The sequence below is a fragment of the Lithobates pipiens genome, unplaced genomic scaffold (assembly GCF_037356315.1).
Source record: "Lithobates pipiens isolate NorthernLeopardFrog02 unplaced genomic scaffold, aLitPip1_a1.2 Scaffold_10, whole genome shotgun sequence".
Taxonomy (NCBI): Eukaryota; Metazoa; Chordata; class Amphibia; order Anura; family Ranidae; genus Lithobates; species Lithobates pipiens.
Genome location: NW_027507686.1, coordinates 64,993,240 through 65,020,362, shown reverse-complemented (window position 1 = coordinate 65,020,362; position 27,123 = coordinate 64,993,240). Strand labels below are relative to the sequence as shown.

Genomic DNA, 27,123 nt, shown 5'->3' with positions numbered 1-27,123 from the left:
CAACGTCATCGCAATTGTGCTTTTTCTAAAGGGCCCGTGCTGTCAGATGCGTGGGAGTGACGTCAGCTTCTCACAGAGCTGGAGTCCATAGCCCTGGAAGGAAAAGGGGTGAAGATGGACGCGGCCACCAGCGGAGCCATCAGGGACATTACGGGCACATAATGGGCTAGTATGCAATGCATACTAGTCCATTATGCTTTTACTTTGCAGTGAACAAAAGAGGGTTTACTTTTACTTTGCAGGGAACATCAGGGTTTACTTCCTCTTTAATTGTTCAGATTCTTCGCAAAGCCCAGTAAAGAGCAGTTCCCTTTACGTTGGGTTATCTCTAACTGTCTGAAGGTGGTAAGAATAATCCATGTTGCACATACAGGCTTTTCCTTTACTGACACATTTATTTTTCTGCATACCATAACAGCATACACATCTGTTGCCTACAGAGACCTAGATAACCTTATGAAATAATTATGCATTTTAAGGCAAAGAAAAGTGTTTTACATAAGATCATTCTTAATTCATTTCCCTGTATGGTCAGGCAAGTACTTTAAACCATTCCATACCTCTGCTCTAATTTCTCTAACGCAGCAATATCCACATTAGGGCTGATTTACCCAGTAGCTGATTATTCATATGTATGGCTTGTATTATGGTAAAACACTGGAGAACTGGAAGGGAATATACACATATTGGAGGAGCATACAATTACAAGTGATAGCAGAACCCACGACCAAAGTACTGCAAGGCCACTGTGCTTATTGTTAAGCTATTGTGCGGGTCACAGGAATGCACTTAGTTCTGCACTCCTGTGACTCGTTTTTCAGGCGACGGCGAGCTAGTCTGCTGTTGGCTGACATCACTTAGCCAGTCCAGGTTCTGGATCGATCCCGACTTTAATGTCAGGGTTCAATCTCCCAGCCACTCCTGGACTGGCAGCTGGATCAGCCTCTCAGCAAGTGGCTGGGAGACTGAACCAGCTGCTTCCGCTCCCTCCACACCCCATTGATCCAGTGGCACTGAAGAGCATAAAATGAGCAATCAGCGGCCTTTTTAACCGTTCTAGGGGACTGCTGCAGCTGGGATCAGTGTTGTAGCCATCGAGGTGAGTATGTATATTTCTTTTAGTTTGTTGCTTGCTTAGACTGGGTGCACACTATTGCACTGTGGTAACGCATGTGCATTAATGCTAAGGCCTATTTATGTAAATGGACTGCCTGACACACCAAAACACGTGGTAAGGTATGTGGACAGAAACCAGTATCGAAGCCTACATAAAATATGGCACCAACATCCCGTATAGATAAGAGAAAATATTTGGAAGATATGGGATTTTATGGGTGCACAACAACAACATGTGTTAAAAAAATGTATACAAAATGTTATTAAATGAAGAATGTCATCAAAATAATACATACAATATAATCATAGTCTTAGGTGTGTAAAAACATCCTATTAATGACAATGATTTACTGTAATCAGGTTCATGTTTTCTACATGTTTCGCCATATGGCTTCTTCAGGAAAAAACGCGGCGTTTCGTTTGTTTAAATATAAGAACCTATAATCTGACAACTCATGATTTGAGTGTGGGAGCCTGGACAGACTTAAAAACTGAAAAGAGAATGAGATCCGACTATATTCTGCATCCACATGACCATAAATCACCAACTGTTGCCAGGCCACCCATAGAGAGGCTCAGTATCCCTGAGAGCCTCGTACCAAACCGCACAGGATAACAGATATAGGCATTGTTTGGCAATTGGGGGTCCTCTTTGTTTTCCCCTTGTCCTGATGATCGGAACTTACGTCCTGATTTATGGAAGTGTTTTAGTGACCCACAGTTGAGAGCCGTGAAATGGTCTCCTCTTTTGGGATAAAATTCCTGTTACCTGCTGGTGTTTGAGGCTCCCAGTTTATAATTTATCCTTTCCAGACATACTTGATTTCTACCTTTAAAATATCTGACATTATATCACTTTTTACCCCTCCCTACAGGTGGCCTGGCAACAGTTGGTGATTTATGGTCATGTGGATACAGCATATTGTCGGATCTCATTCTCTACTCGTTTTAAAGTCTGTCCAGGCTCTCACACTCAAATCATGGGTTTTATAGGATTATAGGTTCTTATATTTAAACAAACGAACTGCCACGTTCTTTCATGAAGAAGCCATATGACGAAACATGTAGAAAACATGAATGTGATAACAGTAAATCATTGTCATTAATTGGATGTTTTGCACACACCTAAGGCTATGATTATATTGTATGGATTGTTTTTATAACATTGTTCATTTAATAACATTTTGTATATATTTTTTAACACATTGTTGATTTAATATCTTGTCGTCATGCACCCATAAAGTCCCATATATTCCAAATGTTTTCTCACACCAAAACACGTTAAAGAAGAGTTCACCCCCCCCCCCCCCCTCCCAGCAAAAAATTAGAAGTCAGCAGCTACACATACTGGAGCACTGACTTTTAATATTAGGACACTTACCTGTCCTGAAATCCAGCGATGTCAACACCCCAGCAGATGTTTCCATCGGCTCTCAGGTGCTGCCACCACCATTCGTTGTAAGAGAACCCAGCACTGAAACCTTTCAGCTTCACAGCTGGTTTCCTGCTGTGCATGCGCGAAGTGCGCTGCGCTTTCTGAATGGCCTGGTGGCGGGGGAAGGAGGAGGGGGCCAAACTTCTGAGTGATCGTTCCAGAGTGCATTTTCCAGGAAGTGGGGACAGGTACCTGTCAAAAACATGTACCTGCTCCCCCCTAAAAGGTACCAAATGTGGCACCAGAGGGGGGGGGGGGAGTCAGATAAATGGAGGTTCCACTTTTGGGTAGAACTCCATTTTAACACAGCACACTAAAGCATATGTAGTGCGTTACAACGATGTGTAGCTCATTGTATGTTTTAGGAAAGACTGCAAGCAGGCAGGTACGTTTATTTTATTGCAGAAATAAGCATCTGCTTGTCTGCTCGGAGTTTGTTGTTTTCCCCTTTAGGAAAACAAATGGCACAGCAACACACCAACGCAAATTACAGCATGTTACTGAGGCGCAACAGTGTGAACCCAGCCTCAAACACTAACCTCAGCCATCTAACACTACCCTGCTGTACACAGGGTGACAACCCTGTTATAGGAATTGGAAAATCAATGGATTTACTGGCAGGATTAACAAATAATAAAACTTTGTTACAGGGCGGTCTCCGAAAAACACAAACTGCTGTGTTAATACTAGTGACAGACTGCAAATTATATGTAATTTTTGCTTTTCCTATAGTTGTACTTTGACTCATAATAAAGTGTATGGAGTAGTGGAAATATCCAGTGTTAAGATACCGTAGTAACAATTTTTGTTCAGTACTGGTAATGTTCTCTATGAAGAAGAGATTTTCACCTAGCACCGCTTGTATTCCACACAGACAGCCGACCTGGAAGATTACTGCCCTGACATTTTGGCATTTTTAGGCTGTTGATATTTGGATGAAACATTCGGATATTTTCTTTTAATCACCTTTTATTAAGTATAATAGAGAAACAATCACAACTGCCCTTTTCTTACATTAGAGACCTTGACTTGTAGTTCAAAGCCGTCCTACATACTTATTAGTTAATGCCATTAGGCCAGGACTATGACGCTTGGTCATGAGATTAAATCTCATGAGAGTAATCGGTTAAAGCACAGTCTAATTAAGTGCAAATAAACGCGATTTCTTGCAATGAACCTCATGAGATTAATCGTCCAAATAAATGTTCATTTCCTGATTTAAATCACCTAAGAACTCTCAAATGAGCCATTAATCTCTTTTCTCTATTAAAGTCTATGGATGAGATTTATCCCCCACCCCAAAGCTGGTGTGATGAGATTAAACACAACACTAAGTGATGGAAAGAGATCCTCACACCTCCAGGATTAGAGATCGCTGAATGTGACTGGATGCACCAGAAACAGTTTGTTGCAAATCAAATTTTTCCAATGTTTTATTTGAAAGGAAGTAAAATAGATAAACCTCATTTATTCACAGCCACTAAAACACATTGTAACGCAGTACCATGTGGTTTGATGCAGCACAGTTTTAAAAAACATGGATGCCATACTTTTTTCCATGTTCTCACATGTTTGGCAGCCCATTGAAATGAATGGGTTGCCAGTAACATGCAAAGAACATGGTCACTCGGATGCACCTATATCAGGGGTCTCCAAACTGTGGCCCGAGGGCCAGATGTGGCCCTTTGCTTGCCTTTTCTGGCCCTTGGGACACAATTCCTCCCACTGATATGAGGCACCATTCCTTCCGCTGACACCAACAATGGGGCACTATATCTTCCACTGATACCAATGATGGGATAATATTCCTCCTACTAATAGGGGGAATACTCCTCCTCCTATTGACCACCAACCCTGAGGCCATGTTTATTCTCACTGATGCTGGCCACAAATTCTGGCCCTCCTAAAGTCTGAAGGACAATAAAGTGGCCCTTTGTTTGAAAAGTTTGATAGGTACAACCTACTTGATCCCTACTTTTTCATCCAGGCTTTTTTTTGTATTCCACCAGTCCACCCCAGTTCCTTTGTTCAGCAATCTGGTATCTAAGAATGCTTCCTGATAGGAGAGTATTCCTAAACACTGGTTTTCACATACATCAGGGGTATTGAGTTAAAATTCACAGCCAATCAGTAAAAACGTTCTTCCAGTAGAGGTCCAAATCGCACGTTTGTCCATTGACATCAAAGCCCCCCCTCTTCTCTTATATCACAATTCTGTTCTTACATCAGTGTCGTAGTGTTATGTACCCCCTTCACATTACCCACCCCCCCACAGCAGTTTCCTCTGCCCCTTCACACAACCCCCTCAAAAGCACTGCCCCCCCCAGCAGTGCTCTCTGCCCCTTTACCTCACCCTCCCACTACAGTGGGGCTCTCTGCCCCTTTACATGCCCCCCCTCACAGTAGGGCTCTCTGCCCCTTTACATGCCCCCCACAGTAGGGCTCTCTGACCCTTTACATGCCCCCCTCACAGTAGGGCTCTCTGCCCCTTTACATGCCCCCCCTCACAGTAGGGCTCTCTGCCCCTTTACATGCCCCCCACAGTAGTGCTCTCTGCCCCTTTACATGCCCCCCCTCACAGTAGGGCTCTCTGCCCCTTTACATGCCCCTCCCCCACAGTAGGACTCTCTGTCCCTTTACATCCCCCCCACAGTAGGGCTCTCTGCCCCTTTACATGCCCCCCTCACAGTAGGGCTCTCTGCCCCTTTACATGCCCCCCACAGTAGGGCTCTCTGCCCCTTTCCATGCCCCCCACAGTAGGGCTCTCTGCCCCTTTACATGCCCCGTCACAGTAGGGCTCCCCCCAATAGTCCGTTCTGCCCCTTCACTCCCCCAACCCCCCCCCCCCCACACACACAGTAGCGTGCCATGCCCCTTTACATCACCCCCCCCCAGTAGTCCTTTCTCTTCCCCCCCCCCCCCCCCCCGGGGTCTGGATTGGACAGTGACTGTGGTCCGCCATTTAGTAATGCCTGACATACATCATGGTGTAAAAAAGGTGTCACGACTAACAAGTTTCTTCCAGCCACCTACTAGAATCAAACATCCCTTAAATGTAATTGATGACGCAGAAGGCAGAGAAAACTGAAGATGTTGTACAGCATGGACTTCAGGAACTACACTCTTATTAACCCTGTGAGGTCTTTCTGTATTCTGTCTGCAATTGATTATAGAGAAGTCAAATTAATATTAACTGAGTGATCCCTGGTTCACTCATTAAAAGCCTTAATATATTTACAAAATAGTACACAACTGTATAAATCTTTGTTTTACAAGAAACATGAACATGGAAAAGGACTTCAAGTACTATGGTGTAGCTAAAGAGGCAGCACATTGATTTGCAGTCCCCACTGCTTAGATGAAGCCACATACTAAGCCCTCTGATAAGGGATAAGTCACTGGTCTGAAGACTCTAGTTCTTAAAGTGGACCTTCAGTTATTTTTTCAATTTTCCATCTATTAAATCTTCTGCCTTTGTTGTTTTAACTTTGGATAGTAAAATATATTTTTTTCTGCCAGTAAATACCTTATACAGTCCACTTCCTGTTTCTTGTCTGGTAAAAAGCCTAGGCTTATGACATCATTCACAGCTCTCTCTCTCTCACTCTTGTCAGAGTTTGCCAGGAAGGGCAGGGGGATGAGTCATAAGAGGGCCAATCAGAGCTGCAGGGCTGGAGGTGTGCCTCTGTGTAAATCCAGGAAGTGAACAGGCAGAACCTTCAGCTGACCACAGTTAAAATGGATACAGCCAGACTCAGTGGAGGGAGATTTCTTCAGCATACTTGGCAAGTACAGAATCACAGTATATATAAAATAATTTGCAAAGTGGTTGGAGGGAAGCTTCAGAATGGCAAAAATGTTTTTATTACAAATTATGTGAGCAGACTGCAGTTCCTCTTTAGAAATTCCTGTTTTGTCAGATCTCAAAGCTGAAATAGCAGAATATGTAAATAGAGCTCAATCTGCTGGCTGGATTGAATGCTACATAATGTTAGTATAGTATGTTTTATATTCTTTTTTCCAAGAAAAAAGAAAGAAAAGAAACTAAACCTTTTTATCACTTGCCTGATTTAGTCCTCACCATAATAAATAAAGAACCGTTGTTACAAACCATTATAGATCTCTTTTATTACCATATCCTATTGACCACAGACCCTGAAGCTTTAATGGAGATGCAGAATGAACATTTTATCCATGATTAGTATAATTTGCCTTAATTATTATAGCCACTGCAGTATTGGATATTGAGAAACGTGAATTAGGTTTCAATGGGAAATGTGTAGCTGTTGTCAAACAAATGTCAGCTGTAAAACCCCAGTGGACCATGTATGAAATTCTATGGCATACTATGGCAAGAAACCTGAATGTATTCAGTCTGGAGACCTTCATAATGTGAGAATTCTTCAATGAGTACCCAGGCATGGAATCATGGCCGGTAAATGGATCAACATATCATACATAGATAGGTGACCAATTCTTCCTTGCCTAGTGGTGCAATACTGGAACTATATGGACACCACCACCTTTCCAACACCATTGAGTGCTCCAAGACTAAAATTAACTCAGCTGTTCTATTTCACTGACATCTAATGCCGCGTACACACGACCAGCAGAAAAGGTCAGACGGAATCATTCTGTCGGATATTACGATTGGTTGTGGGATTTATCTGACTTTTTTCTTCAAAAATTGCGACGGACCTAGAAATAGAACATGTTTCAAATCTGTCCGACGGAATCAATTTCTATTGGGAAAACCGTTCCTCTGTATACTGGTATGATGGACCAAATGCGACGCAAGGGCAGCTATTGGCTACTGGCTATTGTACTTCTTTTTCTAGTCCCGTCGTATGTCATCACGTTCAAAACAAACGTACTTTGGTTCGTTCGTGTGTGGGCAAGTCCGTTCGGTCGGAACTTCGTCGGGAAGACCGTCAGACCTTTTCTGCCGGAAAGACTGGTCGTGTGTACGCGGCATAATAAACCTGAGTTCTTCCAACTAGCTCACCTTGAATCAGTGAGAACAAAAATATAGGCGATGTGCGTTATGACTTGTTTTTAACCACTTGCCACCCACGCTATAGCGGAATGACGGCGGCAAAGTGGTTTCAAAATCCCATATGACGTCCTCAGGATTTTGAGCCGATGCGGCAATCGTTGTTGCGGTGTGTCAGTCTGACACCCCGCAACTACGATCTCAGTAAAGAGTCTCCGATGGAGACTCTTTACCACATGATCAGCTGTGTCCAATCACGGCTGATCACAGTGTAAATAGGAAGAGCCGTTGATCGGCTTTTCCTCACTCGCGTCTGTCAGACGTAAGTAGAGGAGAGCCGATCGTCTGCTCCTCTGACAGGGGGGGGGGGGTCTGTGCTGATTGATTATCAGCGCAGCCCCCCCCCCGAGGATGCCCACACTGGACCACCAGGGATGCCACCAGACCACCAGGGATGCCCAGCACCAGGTATGCCAACCTAGACCACCAGGGATGCCAGTCAGTGCCCGCAATGGATGCCAATCAGTTCCCACAATGGGCATCACTGATTGGCATGCATTATTGTTTGGCACTGATTGGCATCCATCAGTACAATGTACAATACAGTGCCGCCTATCAGTGCCCATCCGTGCCACCTATCAGTGCCCATCCAATGCCGCCTATCAGTTGCCCATCCATGCTCATCCGTGCCACCTATCTATGCCCATCTGTGCCGCCTATCCATGCCCATCCGTGCCAGCTATCAGTGCCAATTTGTGCCACCTATCAGTGCCCATCTGTGTCGCCCATCAGTGCCACCTATCAGTGCCCATCAGTGCCACCTATCAGTCCCACATATCAGTGCCCATCAATGCCACCTCATCGGTGCCCATTAATGCCGCCTTATCAGTGCCCGTCAGTGCAGCCCCATCAGTGAAGGATTTCAAAATTTTCGGTATTTTTTAATTTGTTTTAGCAAAAAATAAAAACCATAGAGGTTATCAAATACCACCAAAAGAAAGCTCTATTTATGGGAAAAAAATGATAAAAATTTAATTTGGGTACAGTGTAGCATGACCGCGCAATTGTCATTCAAAGTGCGACAGCGCTGAAAGCTCAAAATTGGTCTGGGCAGGAAGGTGTTTAAGTGCCCGGTATTGAAGTGGTTAAGTGTTTCAAGGTCTGAAGCTGTTCTAATATTCTCTATCTTGTAAGCAACTGGCTTGGAGCAAGCATGAAGGACAGTAGTGGGGACTTTTAAGACATCACGCTTGTTTCAATTCTGTTATTCACTAATAAAGCCAGGATCAGGATGAAATCCTGCGCCTTTTGAAGAAACAAACCAACAATGGTAGCTGCAATATTGTTTTTCTCCCAGTTTCACTCTAAAGCAATAAAACAGAGCAACCCTTATGGCAAATACCAGAATTGCCATCCCATCTTCTTTATATAAGCTTAGGTTCTTCTCTTACACATGTGTAACTGTGGATACAGAAGGGACCACCTACTATAGGTGTATATGTTTAGTTATTGCATCTGCTCAGACATAGGTGTGATCGCTCTTCATGACCTTGCTTTGTGTTGACTGGCTTTTTCTTGGCATATTAATGTTTTCCCTTCATTTTCTTCACTGTCTCTTCCTGAGCATCACCCTCCCTGAGGTTCTCTCTGCACATGTTGTTGCCCTGGTGCTGCTACTCCCTCTACACAAAGCAGCAGTCCATGGCCTCTATACAGATACCTTGCAGTTCACGCAGAGCTAGAAAAACATGCTAAGGTGTGTGCAATTAACACAGCTGTAATTATACCATCCGTGCCACGGCAGCTGTACGCAGAAGGAATCCTGTTATAGATTTACAGTATAACAGAGTCAATGAGGAACATAAGTAGAAATCCTTGGTGCGTTCAAGTGTAAGAACGCCAATGTGTTAACAGTGTGTAAGAATCCCCGTGTTCAGCTACAAAGTTAATTTCACTTGCATGGTCAGTGTCACCACATATAGGAACATCCTGCAGTTTGATATCTAGTGATATTATCTGCGTAATAATGTGCGAATGTCTGTATAAGCAAAATGACAGATCTAACAAAAAAAAAAGCAATAAAATGGTCTCCAGTGCTATTGTGTTATTAATATATAGAAGATAAGAGGAAAAAAATATTACACTTTTATGTGTATTTGAGCAGCTAAAGTAGAACTCAAGGCCAGCGCTTCTCAACCTTTTTTCAGTAATAGTTACACAGTTGGTAAGGTTGAATAAAAACACCAGTCTATCCAGTTCAACCTGTGTGGGTATGTGTGTTTGCCTTTGTTAATATGCCCATCAAGAGTTTATTTAACCACTTGACCCCCCCCCCCCCCCCCCCTTCACAACCAGTCCATTTTTTGGGATACCGCACTGTGTTACTTTAACTAAAAATTGCGTGGTCATGTGACACTGTGCCCAAATAAATTGTATGTCTTTAATTTCCCGCAAATAAAGCTTTCTTTTGGTGATATTTGATCACCACTGCTTTTTTTTATTTTTTGCGCTATAAACAATAAAATACCAACAATTTAAATAATAAAAGTAAATTTTTACTTTCTGCTATAAAACGCATCCAATAAAAAAATGTTAAAAATCAAATGTCTTCATCAATTTAGGCCAATATGTATTCTGCTACATATTGACCAGTTTTCAATACAAGTACATACCCTAAGGCAGGGATATGCAATTAGCGGACCTCCAGCTGTTGCAAAACTACAAGTCCCATCATGCCTCTGCCTCTGGGTGTCAGGCTTGTGGCTGTCAGAGTCTTGCTATGTCTCATGGGACTTGCAGTTTTGCAACAGCTGGAGGTCCACTAATTGCATATCCCTGCCCTAAGGTCTAAACCAACAGACCTCAATTTGTAAATTAAGCATTTATGGGGAACTGTATCAAATGCTTTTGTAAAAGCTAGATAAACCACATCCACAGGTCTTCCTTTATCTAGATGGCAGCTCACTTCTTCATAGAAATCTAGCAAATTGGTCTGGCAAGAATGATGTTTCATGAATCCATGATGATCACTACTAATGATACTGTTCTCATATGCAAATTCTTGGATATAATCCCTTATCAATAGTTTATATGCTATAGATGTTAGACTGATTGGTCTGTAGTTTCCAGGTATATATCTCTGCCTCTTTTTGAATATTGGTATTACGTTGGCTTTTCACCAACCAGCTGGTACCATTTTAATCCTTAAGCTGTCTAAAAAAATCAGGAATAATGGCATGGCTATAATCGAGGTAAGTTCTTTTAGGACTCTCGGGTGTAAGTCATCTGGTCCTGGTGCTTTATTTGTGTTAGAGGAGGTCCAGCCAAAAAAAAAAAAATGTAAAAGTCAGCAGCTACCAATACTGTAGCTGCTGACTTTTAATATTAGGGCACTTACCTGTCCAGGGAGCTCACAATGTCGGCACCCCAGCCGATGTTCAGATTGACTACCGGGTGCTGCCGCCACCATTCCTAGTAAGGGAACCAGGCAGTGAAGCCTTTCGGCTTCATTCCTGGTTCCCTACTGCGCTTGTGTGAAGTGCACTGTACTTTCTAATTGGCCTGGTGGCAGGGGAAGGAGGAGGGGGGCCAAACCTCTGGGAGATTGGGCCGCAGCCCGTCTCCTGGAAGTGGGGAAGGGGCCCTGTGACAAACGGGTCCCCATTCGCCCCTCCCCCCTTAAAGGTGCCAAATGTGACACTGGAGGGGGGGAGGAAGCATATAAACAGAAGTTCCACTTTTGGGTGGAACTCCGCTTTAAGTTCTTCCGGTCTTTTTTGGACACTAATGAGACAGTCTTGATTACTATACCCCTCCTTTTCCTTTGTAAAAATTGAGGAGAAAAACGCATTTAATACAGTTGCCTTCTCCTTTGTCATTTGTACCATACCTCTCCTTTATGGAGCCTATATGCTCTGACCTCACTTTCTTAATATTAATATATTTAAAAAATTTCTTGGAATTTTTTTGAATCTTCTCCGCATTGTACTCTTGTAGACTATTATAGCTGCCCTCATTGCCCTCAGGCATTTCTGATTGCATTCCTTATAGTGTTGGAATGCTGACAATGACCCCTTGACCTTATATTTTTTACACCCCTTTCACTGAGGCGCTTTTCAGGCGCTTTCACATTTTAGCAGTGCTTTACTGTCATTTTAGCAGTGCTTTTCGGCCACTGGGGTGGGTGCTTTTAACCCCCACTAGCGGCCGAAGAAAGAATTAAAAGCACCCATGTTGTGGCGCTGCCAAAGCACTTTTGCAGGCACTTCATTTCAATGGGCAGGGCATTCTGGGAGGGGTGTATACACAAGGGGGGTTATTTAGTAAAGGAAAATCCACTTTGCACAGCAAGTGCACTTGAAAGTGCACTGAAAGTGCACTTAGAAGTAAAGTCACTTTAGATCCGAGGGGGACATGCAAGGAAAATAAAAAAACTGCATTTTAGCTTGCATATGATTGGATGATAAAATCAGCAGAGCTTCCACTCATTTCAGATCTACCCCTTAGATTTAGAGCGACTGCACTTCCAAGTGCACTTGCAGTACAAAGTGGATTTGCCTTTTGTAAATAACCCCCAAAGTATACCAAAGATGCCGCTTTCAGGACTTTTTTTCCTGTCCCGCATGAGCACCACCCTAGTGTGTAAGCACTCAGGCTTTCACACTGGGGAGGCATGAGAGGTGCTTTTCAGGTGCTTTACAGGTGCTATTATTAGCACTATAAAAACAACTGAAAAGCGCCTCAGTGTAAAAGGGGTCTAATGGCCATTTTCTTCTCTTGACTACATTAAAGTTTAGCCACCCAGGTTTAACCTTTGCTCTTTCATATTTGTGGCCCAATGGAATGCAGTGACTTATAAATTTATTAATATGTTCTTAAAGCACTTCCATTTTTCTTCAGTGTTCAATGTTTCTAGAATTTGGTCCCATTTAATATCTTGTAGTATGGAGCGTAGTTTGAAAAGTTGGCTCTTTTGAAATTTGATGGTTTTGCACTACCCTCATGCCTCCTTCTTATATGATTTACATTGAATGTAATTACCCTGATCGCTGGTTCCTAAATTGTCCAGTATTTTGTTATATTGGACACAATACTGGACAATTTAGGAAACGGCGATCAGGGTAATTACATTCAATGTAAATCATATGAAAAGGAGGCATGAGGGTAGTGCAAAACCATAAAATTTCAAAAGAGCCAACTTTTCAAACTGCACTCCATACTCCAGTAACTGTGTTATTTGTAATAAGTAGATCTAGCAAAGCATTATTTTTAGTCAGATCACCCTTTAAAAATACACAAAATCTCAAGGCACTTTTGAGGTAAATAATATACACCATCAATGGGAAACCTGAGCTTGGGATGACTGTCTTAATTAAAGGGGTTGTAAAGGTTTATTTTTTATTTTCTAAATAGGTTCCTCTAAGCTAATGCATTGTTGGTTCACTTACCTTTTCCTTCGATTTCCCTTCTAAATGTTTTTTTTCTTTGTCTGAATATCTCACTTCCTGTTTCTCTTCAGTAAACTTCTCACCATCATCCGAGCTGGTGGTTAGTCAGCCAGAACAGCTTACTGAACAGCTTACTGAGGAGGAACAGGAAGTGAGAAATTCAGACAAAGAAAACAAAAAAAAAAAAAACATTTAGAAGCGAAATCAAAGGAAAGGGTAAGTGAACCAACAATGCACTAGCTTAAAGGAACCTATTCAGAAAATAAAAAACGAACCTTTACAACCCCTTTAAATTAACTTCACATCAGAGGTCCCCCATCACTTCAGCAGCATCCCACATCATAGAATCCTCTGCTCACATCAAAAGCCTCACCCTTCCTATCAGAGCCCTTCTGCCACCATACATCAAAGACCCCCTAATAAATTACATCACAGAGTCCCCTCTACCCATTAGAGCCCTACCTTACTTCAGCAACATAGCAGAAGGCAAGAGGCAGAGAAGGTTTGAACAGAGGTGCATTCCATCCTTTCCTGATTGCTGGGGATGGCCTTTCATGTCACCTTCCCTGGATCAGGGTCATGCTTTACCATGGTGTAGGCAGTAGACTATGTATCCTGGTCCTAGAGCTTTATTGGTTGTTAGGGTGTTGGTGATTGCATTATGGCACCAGGACAAACTCTGCTTCATTTTCGCAGCACCCTGGTTGAGAAACACTGCTCAAGTATGCACTTGAAATTTATACAGACATGAATAAATTTGGTGGTACTCTTAGGCCCCTTTCACACTGGGGCGGGAGTGGTGTCGGCTTTACCGTCGTTTTAGCAGCGGTATGCAGCCGCTAGCGGGCGGTTTTAACCCCTGCTAGCGGCCGAAAAAGGGTTAAAACCGGCGGAACTTCCCCTTTTGGATGAAGTTCCGCTTTAAGCAAAGAAAGTATAAAGAGATTAATTACTGCTTATTGTACAAAGATATTCTAAAATGGCCCGAACAGATGTGTTGGTACCTGTAGAAAAGAGTATGAATTAGTGGATCATAGAGACGTTTCAAACTAACTGTATGGTATAATTAGTATCACAAGTTTTTAATCCTGTAATCAGTCATTCAGTCTATTTATAAAAAAGTAGTCACTCTGCGGTTTATATAATTGTGTGTACAACACCGAACATGGAACAGAAAAAGCTAAGGAATGAGTTATCTGAGGAGATCAGGAAAAAATTATAGACCAATGCTAAAATGCCATTGGTAAAAGCTATAAGACCATCTCTATGTAGTTTTATGTTCCTGTGACTACAGTAGTACATATTATTAAGAGGTTGAAGGTACATAGGAATGTAGTCAACTTCCCTGGACATGGCCACAAGAGGAGCATCAACCGTAGACTGAAGAGTAAAATAGTGCAAATGGTAGACAAAGAGCCAAGGAGAACTTCCACCGAGATACAAGCTCTAAGGTCAAGGTTTATCAGTGTCCAATCACACCACTACTTTTCTGAGTGACAGTGGTCTCAGAAGAGGACCCAAGAGACATCCACTTTTAAATGGAAAACAGATGAGTCAAAACTGGAGTTTTTTGTCAAATCAGCTCTATGTTCACAGATGAAAATTGTAGCTTTCAAAAAATACCATACCTAATGTGCAATATGGAGAAGGCTTGGTTAGATTTTGGATTTGCTTTCCTGGATATGGTACAGGATTTCTTGAACCTTTGCAATGATATTTCGAGACTTTCAAAAAATTCTGGCGTGAAGCATAATAGCCTGCATCAGATAGCTCCTCTCGGTTGCAGGGCATGGGTCCTCCAACAGGATAATGACCCAAATCTCACAGATAGAAGACCCCAAGAATAGATAGAAACAAAATATTGAACTATTCTGAAGTGGCCTTCTATGAGCTCAGATCTAATTTCTACTGAACATCTATGGAAAGACGGAGAAAGAACCCTTCAAGCCTGAGAGAACTGAAGTGGCCAAACTACCTATTGGCAGATACAGAAGTCTGACTGAGAGCTATAGCAATCTGAATTTGTTTGCAGTTATTGCCTCTAAAGGATGCACAACAAAATGTTAGGTTAAGGGACCCATCATTTTTGTTCATATTATTTTCACTTTCTTTATTATTTTAAATATTCTGTTGAATCAAAAATCAAAAGCACTTAGTGGTACAGTGCGATGACTATGGAAAGAAATGATAGAGTACGAATCTGTATCTTAGATGTCGGTACCACTGTTATTACCTCTCATGAAAAATGCAGCAATCCGTTTTATATAGTACAATAAGCTCGGGTTCACATGTATGCAGCTCTGCTTGCCTCAGTTTGTACAGGCACGGCAGCCTATTCATTTGAATGGGCTGCTGTACTTGCTTTTTCTGCAGGAAAGAGATCCTTGCGCCTTTTTTTGAAATGTGGCTGCACAGAAATCGCATGGTGCTTTTGCACTGTGCGATTTCCGTGTGTGGGATACCACACTGCATTTACAGTATGTGGGGGTACCATTAAGAGTTAAGGGCACCCTTGCACATTTTCTGTGCAGCATCGCATTTGGTGTCCAACTGCATGTGAGTGCAGGAATGCGTTTGATTTACATGCACGCCACTTCCACACCCATATACATATTGCGCTTTACATACTTGGAGGTGCAGTCGTTCTAAATCTAAGGGGTAGATCTGAAATGATTGGAAGCTCTGCTGATTTTATCATCCAATCATGTACAAGCTAAAATGCTGTTTTTTTTTATTTTCCTTGCGTATCCCCCTTGGATCTACAGTAAATTTACTTCCAAGTGCACTTTCAGTGCAAAGTGGAGTTGCCTTTAGTAAATAACCCCCAGTATCTTGCTGTCCTGTCTAAATTGGCTCTAGTATGTGGATGCATGAATCTGAGTTTGGGACCTTAGATTGTAAACTCCTTGGGCTAATTGGGCCCAATTTGGAAATTTTCAGTTAGGGGTGTACTCACTTTTGTTGCCAGCAGTTTAGACATTAATGGCTGTGTGTTGAGGGGACAGCAAGTTTACACTGTTATACAAGCTGTACACTACTACATTGTAACAAAGTGCCATTTCTTCAGTGTTGTTACATGAAAAGATATAATAAAATATTTACAAAAATGTGAGCGGTGTACTCACTTTTGTGAGATACTGTACATTGTACATTCACATCAGTTCCTGCCCTCAAGGAGTTTACAATCTAAGGTCCCAAACTCAGATTCATACATACACATACTAGAGCCAATTTAGACAGGATCCGATTATAATACCAGCATGTCTTTGGAGTGTGGAAGGAAACCAGAGTACCCAAAGGAAACCCACACAGGAACAGGGTGAACATGCTAACTCCAGGCAGGTAGTGTCATGGTTGGGATTCGAACCAGCGACCCTTTTGCTGCTAGGCACTAACCACTACACCACTGTGTCTTAAAAAGGTTGTAATCCCTTACATATACCAAGTGAAGTGACTGGCCTCAGGTGATACACAGAGAAGAAAGAGAATGCTCCTACATAAGTTGTACCCGTTTATCTGAGTCTTCTCTACATCTGTTCAAAGTGCTGAATATTTTAAGCTTACCTAATGCCCCATACACAGGATCAGAAATTCCGCTCAAGCTTGGCTTGCATACACACGGTCACACAAATGTTCTCAGAATTTTCGACCATAAAGAACGCGGTGGCATAACACACTATGACGAGCTGAGAAAATGAAGTTCAATGCTTCCGAGCATGCATGATTTTTTGCATATCCAAATTGCATACAGATGAACGCATTTTCGGATAGGAACTTTTTCCGACCGAAAAATAGAGAACCTGCTCTCAATCTTTTGCTGGCTGGAATTCTGCCAGCAATAGTCCAATGGAGCATACACACGGCCGGAATTTCTGATCGTGTGTATGGGGCAGAAAAAAGGGGGTAGAGAACTGAAACTACACTCTACAGAGCTCAGTGAGGAGAGCTCTGAGAGCTGATTGGAGAGAAGCAACATACCCCCCTGACACACTGAAACAAAATCAAAGTAAACCAGCATTTCCAAGAAACAACTGAAACCAATCAATAAGCTACCAAAGCTATCCAGCAAACACTGAAGGCATGCAAAAAGTCAGAAGATTCAACTTACTGTTATCCACTGTAGGGATAACACACAAGCCGCTGGACATGTACTTCCCAACACCTATTAATTTACTTTGCCATTTCTACATCATGTTTGAATTCTACTGGTAGCAACAAGAACCTTCTTACAAATGGTGTATTTTATTTCTATCTTTTTGTATGTGAGAGGCAACAAGAAGCCTACAGTGGGTGTGTTTAGGAATAGCCCCTCCTATATCTCAGACAGAGGTTGTCAGATCAGCGCTGAAACAGATGGGAGTTCTGTAATACAGAAATACCTGTAGTCCATAGGCTGTGCTTTGTGCATGCCTCTTAAAGATTAAAGTGGTATTAAACCCAAAAGCAGGCATTTATTATAATGCAGTTTACCAATTCTTAGATATGATGGCTGCATTCCTTTTTTTTTGTGATCTGGCCAGTAAGTCTGTTGTTTTTTAACAGAACAAGCTCTCCTGCAAATGTATCCATTAAGAGCATTGAAACAAACCATTTACCACTGACAGAGGTGCTTAGAATGATCAGCTTTGTTTTACTCATTGCCCAAAAGAAAAAAAGAAAACTGTTGTTGTAATGGCTTGTGTGACTGCAGTGTGAGTTGGAGTTTGGCTGCAATTTATTAGTGTATCCAATTCTGTTAGTACATCTAACACTCCCATCCCCGCCATACTGACAATGCTGCTGTCCAAAGGTGTCACCTGTGCTCTTTCATCCAGAGTGGGGGCACTCTAATACAGAAAGTATTTTACTGGCCAGCATTGGCGGCTGGTGGGTTGATTTTTTTTGGGGGTGGCAAAAAAACATTCCCCCACCTGGGCGGGCAGCGGCGGCACTACCCCCCCCCCCCTGCTGTCTGCCAGTCAATCCGGCACTTACGTCATCTAGTTGGTGAGTGGCAGGCTGCGGCTCTGGTGTCCTCTGCTCCAGCACGACGGACCCGATCTAGGTGGCAGGCTGCGGGCAGCGGCTCCAGTGCCCTCATCTCCAGCACAGCGGTTTTCGCTGTGTGTCTCCTCTCTCTCCTCCACCTAGGCCCTAGGCGTCCAATAGGATCGTCTGATGTTTCGTCCAATCGGGAAAAGGGGTTTACAACCCACTTCCTGATTGGCAGGGAGGATATTTAGTGTGAAAATAGTAAATATTCATTTGCTATCGTCGCATAACTGGGTGGGATCAGGGTGCAGTTCCCTGCACTCCGAGGCCACCCATTTTGAAGCCAATTGGAGCCTCTGGCTCTAATAACATTCTTCAAAGCCCCCCCACTGGAATCCATAGTCCGGAGCCCTGTATATAGATCAGGGGGCCGGACCCATTGGATTGAGGGGGTGGCGCCCATGCGCCCCTAATGGACAGGCCACCACTGCTGGCCAGATTACCAAGTAAAAACACAGAAAAAGCCTAAAAAAAGAAAACTGATGCAGCCGCTACATCTAATGATTTGTAAGCTGCAATATATTCAATTTTTGGTCTTAGCTGTAATACCACTTTAAATTCAAATCCTAAAGGAGGTGTACCTTTGATACAGGACTGGGTAAGTCCCAAAACCCAGCTAGGAAGGCTTCTTAAAAAGTACAGCTGGGCCCCTACTTTTGCATAGCTGCCAACTGTCCCTGATTTCGAGGGACTGTCCCTGATTTGGAGCAATGCCCCTTTGTCCCTCTTTTCCCCTCATTTGTCCCTCATTTTGGTCTGATCTATATAGTTGTATATAAAATGCACTTTTTATCTATTAAAAAGTGTTTTTCAGCCCTAAACCATTCATCTGATTTCTAAATTGCTGCATTTGTAAATTCCAAAAGCCAATATAAAGGAATAGTAGTGGTAAAAAAAAGCACTTGTGGGTTTAACCAATCTTTTTTTTTTTTTTTTGTACAATTCTCCTTTAAGGGGGCGTGTCCTATGTCTGCATACTTTTGCTGATAGGTGTCCCTTATTCCCATCTCAAAAATTTGGGAGGTATGATATTGAGGTTCTATAGTTTTTGTCAGTGGAGTGAAAAGCAGCAGCCAGGAGCAGCCGCCAGCAGGAATCATTAGATTCATTGCCTGCATACGCTGTTTGCTGCCATTGGTGGCTGTCAGATTTTTACTGATTTAATTCAATGGGTGGTGGCATTACTGTTCACATATAACCTCTCATCTGAATAAAGCCTATGACCCACCCTGGGCATAGCTAGTGTGTGTCCAGAGTGAGCATCTCTGCAGTCTTTGCTTCACACAAATTGGCTGCAGCTGATTGGCCAGTTTGTATGTGGCTGAAGCACAGAGAGTTTCTGTTTCCAGAAGTGGCGTTTAGTCACCTCTGAGCGAAGGAAACTATCCACAGATATGTGAATGAAGCCTCAATTTTCCTGCTATACAACCTCTAGCTTTGGGTATCTATTCACACATATGAATGGCAAACAGACCAAATTAAATGAGATGAATGTTCAACTCCATGAGCAGAGCTTGTATGTTTGTGATCAATACCCAATTATCAGTATTTCTGTCCCCCACAAACTCTCCCCACCATGTTACTTTCTTATATCTTACTCACTATTTCAGGAGAACATTCTCAAATAATAAATAATAAATAATAAATAAATAAAAATAAATAAATAATAAAGAATAATAAGCAATGACACAAAAACCTACATGACAGTCATCAAGAATGATGTTTGTTTTTGTTAAATATAAATGTCGGAATGTAGATACATTCAAGGAATACAAAATAATTGGCATAGTCCTGTTTTACAATGATTATTGTGTAAATCATAAGCTAATAATAATAACCCATGGTATATGTATTGTAAGGGGTGCTTCTCATTGGCTGAGCGTATTTATTTTTTGTACAGTAAATTCTTTATAATAAACAGACACAATAAACATTAAACCAATATCAGTAAGACATTTCAGCTATTTAAATACATAATTGATTGTTTGGAAAACACTGTACACTATTTGGGCTACAGGTAATTAAAGTGCTGGAGACTGAGTGACCGGGGCTACCCAGTTTACATTGAGATTTACTAAATGCAAATAGACTGTGCACCTTGCAAAGTGCAGTTGCACCAGAACTTAGTGATGAGCAGAAGCTCTGCTGACTTCCATTATTTAACCGCTTGCTGACCACCGCGCGGCGATATACGTCGGCAGAGGGGCTCATACAGGCAGAATCATGTACCTGTATGTGGCCCTTTAAGAGGCGGTCAGCGGGCCCACGCACGCCACGGCAAGCTCCATGAGTCGGGTCGCAGGTCCCGCAGACTCGATCGCCGCGGGGATACCCGCGATCTCCTCGCGGGGAGGAAGAACGGGGAGATGTTAATGTAAACAAGAATCTCCCAGTTCTGCCTAGTGAGAGTGTCACTGATCAGAGACGTGTCACACACAGCCACGCCCCCAACAGTTAGAAACATGTCCCAGGACACACTTAACCCCTACACTGCCACCTAGTGGTTAACCCCTTCACTGCCAGTGTCATTTACACAGGAATTGTATAGCACCGATTGCTGTATAAATGACAATGGTCCCAAAAATGTGTCAAAAATGTCTGATGTGTCTGCCATAATGTCGCAGTCATGATAGAAATAGTTGATTGCCTCCATTTAAAAAAAATATATATATATTAATAAAAATGCCATAAAACTATCCCCTATTTTGTAAACACTATAACATTTGGGCAAACCAATCAATAATTGCTTATTGCATTTTTTTTACCAAAAATATGTAGAAGAATAAATATCGGCCTAAACTGAGGAAAAAAAATGTTTTTTAATATATTTTTGGGAGATATTTATTATAGCAAAATGTAAAAAATTATGTGTTTTTTTTCAAAATTGTCCCTTTCTTTTTGTTGATAGCGCAAAAACTAAAAACCGCAGGGGTGATCAAATACCACCAAAAGAAAGCTCTATTTGTGGGAAAAAAAAAGGATGTCAATTTTGTTTGGTAGCCTCGTTGCACGACCGCACAATTGTCAGTTAAAGCGACGCAGTGCTGAATTGCAAAAAGTGCTCTGAATAGGAAGGGGGTAAATTCTTCCAGGGCTGAAGTGGTTAATAATGTGCAAGCAAAAATGTTATGTTTTTTTTTTCCCCCCTTGCACATGATTGGGTATTCTTTGCAAATTGAAGCTTTACCTCGTTTAATAAGCCCCAGAGAAATTGCACTTTGAAAAGTGCACAGTCTATTTGCCTTTAGTAAATCAACCCCAAAGTATACTGGGTAGCCCCTGGTCACTCATTCTCAAATACTTAAAATTACCTGTAGCCCAAATAGTTTGCAATGTTTTCCAAATAATCCATCATGTAAATAGCTGAACATTCTTACTGATATTGGTTTAATGTTTATTATAAAGAAGTTACTGTACAAAAAAGTGTGCAGTCTATTTTCCTTTATGTATATACTTTAACACACAGGCAAACAAAATAAAAAGCAGCTTTTAGCCCTGGTTCACACCGTTGTGTCTCTGAAATCGTGCCACTTCAGCGTGATTTCAAAGCCACACATCAGTGTGATTTGCACTACCAATTTCATTACGGCTTGTGACCTATTTTAACAGAAGTCTATGCAAGTCCCAATAAAATTGATAAAAAGTAGTGCAGGAACCTTGAGTCGCAGCAGTATGAGTGGTTCCATTGCCGACAATGGGTGCGAATTTTCATGCAATTTGGAACTGTCAAATCGCATGACAAGTTGCACCGGTGTAAATGAGGGCTTAGGGTACATGCACCCAGCCATAAAAACACAATTTGAAAGGGTTGGATTAACAAATAGCAGCAAACAGTCTGTGCACTCTGCAAGTGCAGTTGCTCCAAAGCTTAGTAAATGAGGTAAAGCTTCACTTTGCAAAGAACACCCAATCACGTGCAAGGAAAAAAAATAACTTTTTTGCTTGCATATGATTGGATGATGGAAGTCAGCAGAGTTTCCGCTCATTTATTAAGCTCTGGAGCAACCGCACTTTGCAAGGTGCACAGTCTATTTGCCTTTAGTATGTAGTGTCTTGTCTCAATGGGGACATGCACAAAGGTATGTAAACATGAGTTGCATTCAGATCTGTAAACAAAAATCTCTGTTTTATGCGCATAAGTGTGTAGATAAATATTACACATATACACACATGTAAAAAGTGCATTCTGGGAATGAAAACAGAGCAGGAGGATAGAGAACGCATCCAAAACACAAGCAAATTACTGATCATTTATGGAGGAACTTTTCTACCAGAAAAACCATAGCAATATGATCAGTAAACTTCCTATGGCCGTGTACATGTAGCCTAAAAGACAGTTTTTTTTGTTTTGTTTTTTATGCCTCTGAACGCAAGTCTATTTGATGCATCCATGCACATTGTGGCATTTATGTTTGTATTTTAGAAGAACCGTTGAGTATAAAAAAAGAATATCTGCATTCAGAAAGATTACTGCACATGCATTCCATGGGCCAGAATTAATAAATATTCTAGCCAATCCAATGAGTTTACACATATACCTTTCTAAATGCCATACGCCTGTAAAATCGTGTAAAAATTTGCTTTTTTTTTTTTACAGGCAGAAAGATCCAGCGTAGATAGGCGTATTTTTAGACTCCTATATAGTAATTCTTGTGTTTAAACGGTAACAGTTTTCCTTGATATTTTTAAATACATAATAAGAAAATAAATAGATAATGGGTTGCTAAAGTAGTCAGAATTATTATTATTATTTTTTTTTTTTTTTTACTGTATTGCAACAACCACCGCCATTAACCTAGCAATTGCGAGATACAGCTAGCAATATGGGAAATCTATTGATATTTATATCATTAACTGTTATGACAGATGTGACATAGTTTGGTGAAAATATAGAAAGTCACCCAGTGTCAGTGTACCATGCGTGAGAACACTGTGTGAGCCAAACTTCAGGTCATTAACACCATGTTAGTGCGTGTCAGATCCCAGCATTCACAGCCTGCTGCCAATACATATGGTGCCGTTTTTAATGAGCTTTTTATTATTTTATAGCAGGGTGACATGTAGAGGAGTCGGTTAGCTGGAAGATGATGTCATACAAGTTTTCCTGTTATGTCATCACAATTCCCAACATAACAATCAGATCTATGCAGGTAGAGTGTGCACCATGCCAGGATCATCTACTATGCTGAGTACAAGGCTGGGCATGGAGGATGACAGGTGTATAGTGATTGCAGTACACTGGCACAGGTGAGGCATTATTTAAATCACATTTTAGGCTGGCTTCTGGATTATACAGTCACAGCAATCTGTCACCTCCCTGGCACCAGTGATGGCACTACATACGCCTGCATCCATGAGCACCCATACACCTCCATCCCTGGGGACACATTCACCTCCATCCATGGGCACACATATACACCCACTATACAGGGGCACACGTATATACCTGCTCCTATGGGCAAGCACATACAGCTCCATCCATGGGCACACATACACCTCCATCCATGGGCACACATACACCTCCATCCATGGGCACACATACACCTCCATCCATGGGCACACATATACACCCACTATACAGGGGCACACGTATATACCTGCACCTATGGGCATGCACATACACCTCCATCCATGGGCACACATACACCTCCATCCATGGGCACACATATATACCCACTATACAGGGGCATACGTATATACCTGCACCTATGGGCATGCACATACACCTCCATCCTTGGGCACATATACACCTCCATCCATGGGCACACATACACCTCCATCCCTGGGCACACATACACCTCCATCCATGGGCACACATACACCTCCATCCATGGGCACACATACACCTCCATCCATGGGCACACATACACCTCCACCCATGGGCACACATACACCTCCATCCATGGGCAGACACATACACCTCCATCCATGGGCAGACACATACACCTTCATCCATGGGCAGACACATACACCTCCACCCATGGGCATGCATACACCTCCATCCATGGGCACACATACACCTCCATCCAAGGGCATGCATACACCTCCATCCATGGGAACACATATACACCTCCATCCCTTGGCACACATATACACCTCCATCCATGGGCACACATATACTCCGTCCCTGGGCACACATATACACCTTAATCCATGGGCACACATATACACCTCAATCCCTGGGCACACATATACACCTCCATCCCTGGGCACAATATATAATGCACCTCAATCCATGGGCACACACACCTCCATCCCTGGGCACACACATACACCTCCATCCATGGGCACACACATACACCTCCATCCATGGGCACACATATATACCTCCATCCCTGGGCACACATATACACCTCCATCCATGGGCACACATATACACCTCCATCCATGGGCACACATATACACCTCCATCCCTGGGCACACATATATAATACACCTCAATCCCTGGGCACACATATACCCCTACATCCCTGGGCACACATACATAATACACCTCAATCCATGGGCACACACACCTCCATCCCTGGGCACACACATACACCTCCATCCACGGGCACACATATACACCTCCATCCACGGGCACACATATACACCTCCATCCCTGGGCACAAATATACACCTCCATCCCTGGGCACACACATACACCTCAATCCCAGGACACACATATACACCTCAATCCCTGGGCACACATATACACCTCCATCCCTGGGCACACAAGCACGCATTGGCACACAATGTGCCCATGTACACTGTTGCACAGGCGCTGATAAGACGGTCTCCGCATAGACTAGATGAAGCCGGCTCCATCCCCCCGACCCCCCTAGATGCGGGCACCCCCCGACCCACCTTACCTGCGGTCCGCAGCCAGCCGGTCCTATGGGTAAAGTTCACAGCTATTCCAGACACAGGAGCCGGGACGGGCGCTGACTGCCAGGCGCTGATCACCCCGAATCTGGACCAGCAGCCCCCCCTCTCCAATGGCTTTCTGTGTTTGGGGGGTGCCGATGCTGGAAGAGATGCTGATGGAGGTGAGGGACAGCGAGCGATCACCGTGCTACTGCCGCTAGAGGAGAGGAGGGACCTGCAGGAGGAGGAGGAGGAGGAGGAGGAGGGATGGGGAGATGGAGTGTGCAGGAGGAGGGAAGAGGAGTGCAGAGCATAGAGAGGTCCTGGGGATGGGGGACAGCAACTGTCACCTCCTATGTGCCTGTTAAATCCTCATTAATACCTAATATCAGCTCTGCCTTCCCTTCTGGTTATGTCATACCGGCAGGCTGGGAAGAAATAAAGGTGTAATGTGAAGATGAATAGTCTGGGAAGGTGACAGCACAATCCCAGCCATGACACCTGTTGTGTTCTGACACCTCTGACACACTTTGTGTTATATTGTGTAGCTGCACTGCTTTCTTCATTATCAAGGGAGCATTCATTATAATGTACTGCTATCCTGAGTGATTGTTATGGAAGAAGCAGAAGGTAATGACAGAGCACAAGGCAGGTATAGAGAAGGCAAGTGATGAGAGATCTGACCATCCTCATCCAATCACAGGACCTCTAGACCAGCATTTCTTCACCCTTTACCCAAAGGAAACCTTATAATAATACTAGGATCTCAGGAAAACCCTCCTAAAATTATTCCTTTGGGGGTCATTGGGAAGAATGCCCCTTACAGTGGCAATTTTGGGATGTTTGCCCACTTAGGGACTCATTCAGACATGTGGCAGCCCTTGTCATCCCTCTGAAAAGTGATCTGCAGGCAATTATCTTTCAGAGGGTGGTTGACAGGTTGCTGGGCGACTTTAGGGGACATTTACTAAAACTTGTGAATACAGAATCTGATGCATCTCTGCATAGTAACCAATCAGCTTTTAGGTTTTATTGTCAAAGCTTACCTGCTTGCTGACTGCCCACCATCATAGGTGTGCAGTTGTTTGCAGCCTATTCCATTAGGGTGTGCACCCCAAAGATCAAACACACATGCCTTTCTCTGCAGCCTCAGCTGCAATGGACAGTGAATGAATGGAAAGTGCTCTGGGCTGAGGGCTTCCTGTTCATTCACAAACTGAAGCATAATAAGCACAGTTTTCTATGCTTCCATTGAATGAACACAATGAGTGAGAGTGTTCACTGTGTTCATTTAGAAAAGGAAGGGGCCAGGAAATGACATATTGACTAGCCCTATCCCCCCTGCTCTTCATCCTGAAACATCCTCTACAGCAGTCGAGGAAAGAGGAGGGAAGCTGGGTGGTGGAGTCAACACGGGGAAGCCCAGGCAGCAGGGGGAATAGGGAGAGTAGGCACCACACAGAGTAATTTGTGTGTGCCCAGGCACACCTGGCACACACCCTGCGCACGCCTATACCCACTGTACATATTCTGCGACAGGGTGACCACTCTGCTCCAGATCGCGTACCTAATACGTGATCCGGCACTTACAGGTGCTGCGCCTGTGCTGTGACTTGCCAATAGATGTCTGCCAGCACCTGCTGATCATCAGGCAGAGACACAGAACGGAGCTCTGCCTACTGTATGTAAACAAGGCAGAGTTCTATTCCAGATAGGGAGAAAGTGATGGATTTTGTGTCCCTGCAAAACAGGGAATAAAAGGCCTTACTTTCCTTAGTAAAAGCACCACACATAGTAAACACAAACACTGGTTAGGCACACAGTTAACCAATTAATTGCCCTGGATGTTTCACCTTTTCCCAGCCAGTATCATTAGTACAGTGACAGTGCATTTTTTAGCACTGATCACTGTATTAGCGTCAATGGTTCCCAAAAAGTGTCAGATTGTCTGCTGCAATATCGCAGTCCTGCTATAAGTTGCTGATCGTTGTCATTACTAGTATATAAAGAAAACTCCAGTATATATACAGTACCATAGTTTGTGGATGCTATGACTTTTGCGCAAACCAATCAATATACACTTATTGGGATTTTTTTTACCAAAAATATGTAGCAAAATACATATTGGCCTAAATTATATAATACATATGTAGATATATAATACATATATAGATATATATCTATATATATATTTTTTTTATTTGATATGTTTTATTGCAGAAAGTAAAAAATATTTTTTTTTTCAAAATTGTCAG

General features: G+C 42.8%; 2 protein-coding genes across 3 annotated transcripts in view; one reads left to right on the top strand and one right to left on the bottom strand.

Moving 5' to 3' along the window:
• The window catches only part of FLRT1 (fibronectin leucine rich transmembrane protein 1), a 351,683-nt gene extending 326,300 nt beyond the window's left edge, over positions 1-25,383 (bottom strand). Inside the window, exon 1 of the mRNA XM_077455768.1 lies at positions 24,874-25,383. The gene's annotated coding sequence lies outside the window, so the exon portion shown is untranslated. The remainder of the gene's footprint in view (positions 1-24,873) is intronic.
• Positions 1-27,123, top strand: part of MACROD1 (mono-ADP ribosylhydrolase 1) — a 1,237,218-nt gene that overhangs the window by 912,932 nt on the left and 297,163 nt on the right. The gene's annotated exons all lie outside the window — the stretch shown is intronic.